This window comes from Panthera uncia, unplaced genomic scaffold, assembly GCF_023721935.1.
Source record: "Panthera uncia isolate 11264 unplaced genomic scaffold, Puncia_PCG_1.0 HiC_scaffold_399, whole genome shotgun sequence".
Taxonomy (NCBI): Eukaryota; Metazoa; Chordata; class Mammalia; order Carnivora; family Felidae; genus Panthera; species Panthera uncia.
Window position 1 is genome coordinate 20,805 of NW_026059538.1, and position 8,048 is coordinate 28,852.

Sequence of the window (8,048 nt, forward strand, 5' to 3'; positions counted from 1 at the left end):
AAAGCCTTTATTATTAACAGAAAATATCAAAATTGGCTTTCTGAGGACCAATTTGCCACATGACGTCTAACACACTTGGAACCAAATTAAAAGCATCTCTGCATTTGCATCGGGCAATGCACTACATGTTAGAACCACAGCCATGTGTTTATGGAGTCGACTCTCCTGGTCTGGAGATGCACTCTATTTTTTACAGCCTAACAGGAATAGCTTAGCACATGCAGGGCAAGAGGCTGGGAAGCCCTGGCCTCTCACCCCAGCAAGGAAGCTCAGGGTCACTGCAGGTTCCCACACTGCCTCCATCAGCATTGGTTTAAGCCCAGATCTTACCCTCCTTCCACCTCTGGAGAAAGTATTGCTGACTATTGGGCACAAAGGTTAGGTAGGAGGAGGGGGAGAAAAGGAAAAGCTGAGAAGGTGGGAGAGGAGAAAAAGAAGATAAAGGGAAAAGGTGAATAAACCTGGTCCTGGCAATTTCTCCTGCATCATGCAGGTTTTACTTTGAATGGCTGTAATATCCAGGCATTTGAAAGCTTAGCGTCCACTGGTCTGCATATTTGGGTCCAACATAGAGGCCAAAAACTAATCTTCCACATTTGCCCCACCGACAATCAGGGTATTCATTCATTTGAACAGGAGGGAAAAAGAGAGAGGGTGAGAGAGACATGAGGAAAAATGAATGTAAAAATGTGCCTTTATTCCTGGGAGATCCAAGAATCTAGGTCCTTTGCAGTCATTTCAGAGACAGAAACTCGTACCTACTGACCGAGTTGTAGCCTCAAGATCTCTTACATGTTTGTGTCCGTTTCTAACTTCCCCAGGAAAGAGGGAAGGCTGCTGTCTAACCTTAGTGCAGTCTCTCTTCTACACTGTTTTTCCTCTCTTTTGCCGGGCACTTATCACAAGTATTGTGTGGTTCCTGGAGCTAACCTAAACTGATTTAAAAGACGACAAGCACTAACAATGGAAAGTATATTCCAACATTTTGGTGCCCAGCATGTGCTTGTCCAATAGCCCAGCCTCCAGGAGACTGGAGTTTGTCTGTCTGTCTGTCTGTTTGTTTTGATGGCTTGGAGATGAAGGTAGGCAGCCACTCAGTTTCCCTCCTGTTTCCCTCTGTTTCCTTCGGAGCACCCTGGCCAGGGTGGGCCCTTGCAGACCTGTGAGCAGTTGCTCTCTGCTAGACTGGCAATATTTTAGGGTCTAAATCTACTGATTCTAAGCCTCTTCCATCCAAAAGGGTCAAACACAAACATATTGATGGCACTGATTAGATGAATGACTGGATCTTACTGGAGAGCCTCTAGGCTGCCTGCCACTCTCTCTCCACCTCCTTCTGTCTTGCTCTAGTCTCTCAAGGAAAGGAAGATCCCAATAGCAGGAGCTAAGGAATAGGGATACCCTAGCATCCTAGGTACTTGGTCTATTTCTCATGTATTTCTTCTTCAAAGAAGAAAAGTAGATATTCTCTTCACACTACTGGGACACACACACACACACACACACACACATCTGCGGGCAGCACGCTCTCCTAATTCTTTTTCCAAAATCTCTGTCCTTTCACCTCTCTGGCCTTAACGTCCCTTGCAAGGGACAACCACTGCCCTTCCCCCAGTTAGACACCAGTCAGCCCCGCAGCCGTGGCGGCAGCCGCAGAAGAATAGAGAGCTCTTGCTGCACCATACAGCTTGGCTCTGGGCGAAGAAGTCGTGGGAGTCAGATAGTGGTCCAGGAGAGGGCTGCTCCAGCCAGCAAAACATTTATTCAACTGGGCAAACGTTTTCCGGGCACCCACTATGGCAATTTTAGGTGCTGCTGTTAGGTCCTAGGAAGAGAAAAAAAGAGGAACGGAGGTCAGCAGTGCCAGTATGAGAGGAGCCCCGCATGAAGCCACTGACTTGGGGTTTAACTCCACACGTTTTGGGGTCGTGTTTTTCCAAGCAAACTGGAGTGATCTTCAGGGAAAGCCAAATACACATGATGAAAACATCCTGTTTTGAGAAAGCAGGACCGGTGGAGCGCCGGTGACTGCCCACCAGTGCGTTAATCACTCAGGAAAGGGGCTTGGGAGCCCCAAGGCTTGAGTTTGGTGAATTCGTGCAATTTGGAGCTTTTCGACTTCGTATTGATCCCTAAACTCAATTTTGAAAACAGCCTCCCTCGCAGAAGTGTGGGCTGTGTTATCCCAGTATTTGCACGCATCGATTGGGCTAAAATAAAATGCATCATACGCTCCTCAAAGAAGGAAAGAGACAGGGACAGTCACAAGAGGAATAGCAGAAAGTGCATAGTTAATATGGGTTGTACACGAATCCGCGAAACAAGTGCTTTAAACCCAGGGGGATTTCACGTAATAGCTAATTTGGTGAGAGAGCGAGTGTGCGCAAGCAGAGGGCCATCTTAGAAGGCCAGGAAGATAGGGAAGATATAGGTTTTTCTGACTGGAATTAACATTTCCTTGTGATTTGCATTTGCTAATGTCCAAACCCTGACGTACGGTCCGCCTAACTCAGTCTCTCCACCGCCTCCGCCCCCCCCCCCACCCCCAAGTAGGCTCACGAAGAAATTCTCTTCCCTGGGCCACTGCCAGAGCTCAGAAGCCGCTGCTGCTTTTCCCCTCGATGCACCGGGTCTCAAGTCCCGGGAAGGCCGCGGGCCGAGCCCAGGGAGGCGCTCTCCGTCCGCCCTCTCCAGGCCTGCAGGACCCCGCGGGGTCCTCGCCTCAAAGTTCATCAAACGACCCCAGCGCCTGCCTGGTTTTGCCCATACACTTCCTGGGTCCCAAGTCGCTGGAAGGACAGCTGGAGAAGATGGGGAAAGGAGATAAGACTATCTTATCCTAGACCAAAGAAGAAATTCTTTTCCTTGTCTCATACCCACACACCCACACAAAAACCTTTCCTCTCATTTCTTCGGAGTCCATTTCAGGTTTCTGAGAGAGAGAGAGAGAGAGAGAGAGAGGGAGAGAGAGAGATCGCGCGTGAGAGAGAAAGGAAGAAAGAGTGGGGGAGAGAGAGGGAGAGAGACAGCTTTTAAACAAAAGACAAGGAGGCGCAGGCAGGGGTCTGGAGCTCCCCTTCGGGGGTCTGCTCCGCCCGTAGCCCCTCCAGCCTCTCGGCCCGGCATTTTCGGGCGTTCCGCAGGCCTGGCCAAAACCTCCTGAGCCTGCGCTCCACGCGGCTGGAGAAGTGGAGACAATGCCCAGGAACCAGTTCCACCCCGGCGCGGCTGGAGCCGGCGCCCGGCCCGGCCGGCCTGTGTCCGAGGCTCTGGGAGCGGAGAGGGGCGCCGGGCCCCGCTCCGCCTCCCCGCGGCCCAAGCCGCCCGGGTCGCCCCGGCGCTCCCGGTTCTCCGCGGCCCACTTAGCGAGCCGCTCTCGGGGGCCCGCGAGTTCAAAACACGCCTTCTCCTTAATGAAAGCCTGGAAACCCTCTCCACTTGCTTCCCAGGCCGAGTCGCCGTCTCCAGAGGTCGCCCGGGCGCGCTCGGCCCGGCGTCCGCTTCCGCGCTGGGCCTCCGAGGCCGAGCGGCCATTTACTGCCCTCTGATTGCGCCGAGGACCAGGTTAGCTCATAAAGCCTTTCACACTCAACAATGGGGATTTTCTCAACAATTAACAAGAAACAACATAATAAAGCCATTTACAAAGACCTTGCTATTTACTATAAATTAGGCACTCTTTAAGAGACCAGTGCGTAATTTCACACACTTTACAACTGGGGCTGCATTTTAAACACCCGGGAAAAGCAAGCTTGTTGCACTTTCCTGTGACCTATCTGCGGTGCACCTCTGTTTCCCCTCTTCCTCCGGGAGCAGCTTTGTTTGCATTGCTGCACTCCCACCTCCCCAACCAAGGGTGGTTTTCCAGGTCACTGTCGCCCGTTTCCCGTTTCCAGGTCATCATTCCACTTGCAGAGGCACAGAGAGGTTCCAAGGACAGGAACCACGGCGCCAAAGAAAAGCAAGCCTTGCCCCATCACACTTCCCCCCTCTTTGGGAGTTCTGCTGGGCCTTCGCCTGCGCACCCGTGCCCTCCCCAGACTCCGGGCCCGCAGGTCTTGGGCCACTTCCCAGAAGGCGTTCACAGCCGTGCTGGCTGGCCCAGTGTGAAGCCTCATCTCTTTGCCACTTGCGTCGCACGCACGCATTTTGGAGACCTGGGCCAGCCCTCCGCCCAGAGCAAAAAAGCTGGGCCCCATTTGCCTGGGACAGAGAGATGAGGCCTGGGCGAGAAGGTGAGAAATGGCTAGGCAGTGTGTGCGTGTGCCGGGGTGGGAGATGACTTCAGAACACACAAAAGGAGCGCAAAGTGAGAGGAGGCGGTCCAGTCCCTGAGGACCGGCCGCGCGCCCTGTCGCCTCTGCTCCCGATGGGCCTGGCCTTGAGGCCACTGGCACAGGAGGCTGCGTGGAAAGGAGCTGGGGGTCGTGCGCTCAGGGGTACGGGGCTGTTCCGCCCCGGGGAGCCAGTAGGTGACAAATTCAGAGGAGAGCAGGATCTGGCCGGGGGAGGGGGGGGAGTCACAAAGAAATTTGTTTGCCACCATGCAAAATGGCGGCATTTAAACATCTTTCCGGTGTGGTGGCCCAGGCCAGAGAGCTAAGAGCTGCCCTGGGTCAGCACGGTGGCCAGAGCTTGGCACCTAGGTGGAAAGCGAGGGGGAAAGGGACCCCGAAGCCGCTACGTCCCCCGGGTCGGCCCTCCGCCGGCTAGGCCGTCCCCTGCGTTCCCTACCAGCCCGCCAGTCCCAAGCCCCGCGCCAGCAGCCCCTGGACACTGACCCCTGTTTACAAACACAGCCCGGGGGCGGGGTGGGGCCGGCCGGAATGCGGGCTGGCGGGGTGGGGGATGGCAGCTCTCTCCCGAGGACGCCACCAGCAGAGAGGAACGAGGAGTTGGTGCGAGCGAGCGGGCCCGGCAGCTGGAAAGGACTGAACGCCTTGTTTTTGAAACTGTCAATTCCCTCAACCCCTATTGTGAGGGCTTCATGCAAAACATCTCAGGCCTTTTAAAGTAGGAGCTTGTGAGGCCGCCACAGTTTGAAAAGGAGCGAGAGAAGAGCGGGGGCCTAGGGCATGGGCAAAGAATGATAGCTGGGCCCCCCTCCTTTTTTTTTTTTTTTTTTTTTTTTGCAAAAGACTGCCTGCCAAACAGGTAAAATGCAGCCCTTCCCCCCACCTCCTAGAGCTTCCCTACGTCCCTACCCCCCAGGCTAGTTTGCAAATGCCCTTTGGCCTAGGGAGCAAACCAAAACCAAAGCTAGCATTAAAAATAGTTCTTCCTTCCAGGAAGGGGAAAATCCTGGGGAAGACCTGGGTGACCGGGCGGACTCCCTAAGGTGGATGGCCTGTTCCTCCTTGTCAATTTCCTGAAGTTAGTTGATGGGGAGCCTTTAATCCCCCCCCCCCCAGTTTGTCTCTAAGAAACTCTTTTTCACATCTTTTATCAGTAGGAAGTTATTTTCAAGGTGAAGCAAAACTCACATTTTCTAGCTTTTGTAGATACTAAAGCTTTATTATTTTTTTTTAATGTGAGGGTTCTGTTTTTGTTTTTTACCATGTAGGATTTTTGTTTTTGCTTTCTTTGAAAGAAAAATTGCTTTTGAGGCATGAGTCTCTATCTTTTCCTGCATTCAAACAAAACTATCATTCTCCTATCAAGCAGACACTTCAATTCTTCTGACCAGAACTTTGAAAATTTTTTAGACCATTGAAAGTCACCCAGACACGGGTAAGATAAAAATCCACGCACCAAGCCCATCTAGTTTGTGTTATTGCTGTTTAGTGGTGGCTCCTTGTTGTTGATTTAAAAATAAACAACCATTATTGAGATTACTGCACTGTAATCAAGTAAGCCAGTAGAAAAGAACACCCACTTTAAAGAGTAAATAGTTGAAAAAGAGCAAGCTGCATTTTCTAAGAAGGCAGATAACCTGACTGGAAGACAAAGTGCACACATCTCTTAAAAAAATAATTAAGTCTTCATTTCAGAATCTTATCAGGAAACTATTTTCACAGGAGACCCAAAATAAGCTTGTTTCCCCAAATAGTCATAGTTTCCTTCATTTTCTTTATGTTTGTAGGTGGTGAGCTTTAGACATAGGACTAAGTGACCCTGGGACCATAGAGTGCCTTTAAAAAAATGCTATCACCTGAAAACATCGAAAGGTAAAAATGCAATCTATCAATGGAGGTAACTTTGTTTTTCTCTCAATAAGGCTTAACTTTTTGAACAACTGGGACACTTATAGCATCTTAGAAAACATTGATCATAAAACAACCAAAATGAAATAAACTGTAACGAGAATAATTCCCACAGCAGAATGGGAAAACAGCTAAGGGACTAAAGAATACCTTGTATTTGCAAGTTACTGAATACTATTCGGTACACTCTCCTGACAGAAGCCCCAACTCAGATTTTGCTGTGGTTGGCTGGCTTGTTGTAGTAGTGTGGGGTGAAATCTGTGTTGACTATTTAATTTCTTTCCTTTTGATGGTATCACTCTGGAATGCCTCGGCCTCCATGCTGCTCATTCTCCAGCTCCTATAAACTGAAACTATTGATTCTCTGAGGGCTGGAGACCAAGTGTCAAAGCTGGAGGCCGATATTTTATGTCAGAAATTCCATTGGGTATATTTGTTTTAAATTGTGCTTATTCTACCTAGCGGTCCTCTCACACCCCAAGATCTGTAGACTTCAAATATATTCTCAATTTATAATATGGGAACAATGATTCCATAGCCAACAAGAAAAGTACTAGTCTTAGAAGTCATCATACTTTGAACTCTCTTGACTTAGCAGTAATTAAAGAATAGAAATTACAGACTTCCAGTGTGTGTAGATCACACTTTTTACAGACTGATTTTGCAGGACAAATCACTGCACCCAAATTCTGTATGGCCTTCCAAAGAGGAAAGAACTCAGGCTGTGAAGCTAATCGTTCAGCTTTCTAGGGGCTTTAACTGTAACTTGTACTGGTCTTTGGAATGATACACAAACATGAATTCAAGGAGGACATCCCCCAAATTTTGCTTTGACCATATCTATCATCCCAATAAAAAAAGGATCCAGTGAACCTACATCTGGCACCATTCAAGAAGGAAAGGAAGGGAGGCAGTTCAAAGCATGTGTTTACTCCATCCAAATGTATTTGGATGCAGGTATCCTCAGCCTCTGTCCTTTACAGTAAGAGTAAAACCACAGATCATATACAGCAATTAGAGCTGAGACCATCCGGATCTAACTGAAACATTTATAGACAAAAGAAAAATTTCAAAGGGAGTAGGAATTAGAAGGTGAAGGGCCAGGAATAAAAAAAAAAAGAGTCAATTTCCATGAGAAATAGTGACTTAAATTCACACAGTAAACATCTCCTTGATGTTTTGTTTTGTTTTACGATTTATGACCTATAGATGCAACTTCTTAGGAATATGATGGCAAAAATCTGAGCTCCGTAATTAATTTGTCAGACTAAGGGGGGGGGGTGGACCAAAAATTGCCAGATTTAACATTCATTAAAATAGCAATTGATCTCTGCTTCACTGTCTTAAACTGAAACTTTTTGCGCTTCATTTGGAACAAGTTTGCAAAGTTCTGTTGTTATTTAGAAAGAAATCCAGTGTTTTGCACAGAACCTGACTGGCCTCATCACATGGTGTTACAACCAAACACTACACCCAACAAATGCATTTCTTTCAGGCAAAAACGTGACAAATGAAAATGCCAACAAAACCATTCATTCCTGTTAACCGTTCTTCAATCTGGAATAAGTAGAAATGTATGGAACCAGGAATTTTAAACAGTGTTTTTAATTGAAAATAAAGCTAAAGCATGCTTTTCAACAGTGCAAATTTCCATAATTTTGATTTGCTGCTTCCATCATCACAAGATAGCACACCAGCATGGCCCTTACCAAGGGCTAGACCCTAGCCATTTGCATGTTGAACTACTTTGATTTTAAGTGCAAATATAGATAGTCACCTCTGATTGTCACTTGCAGTAGAAACTCTCCTGCTTTATCACAGGATGGTCTGAAAACAGAAGTTTCG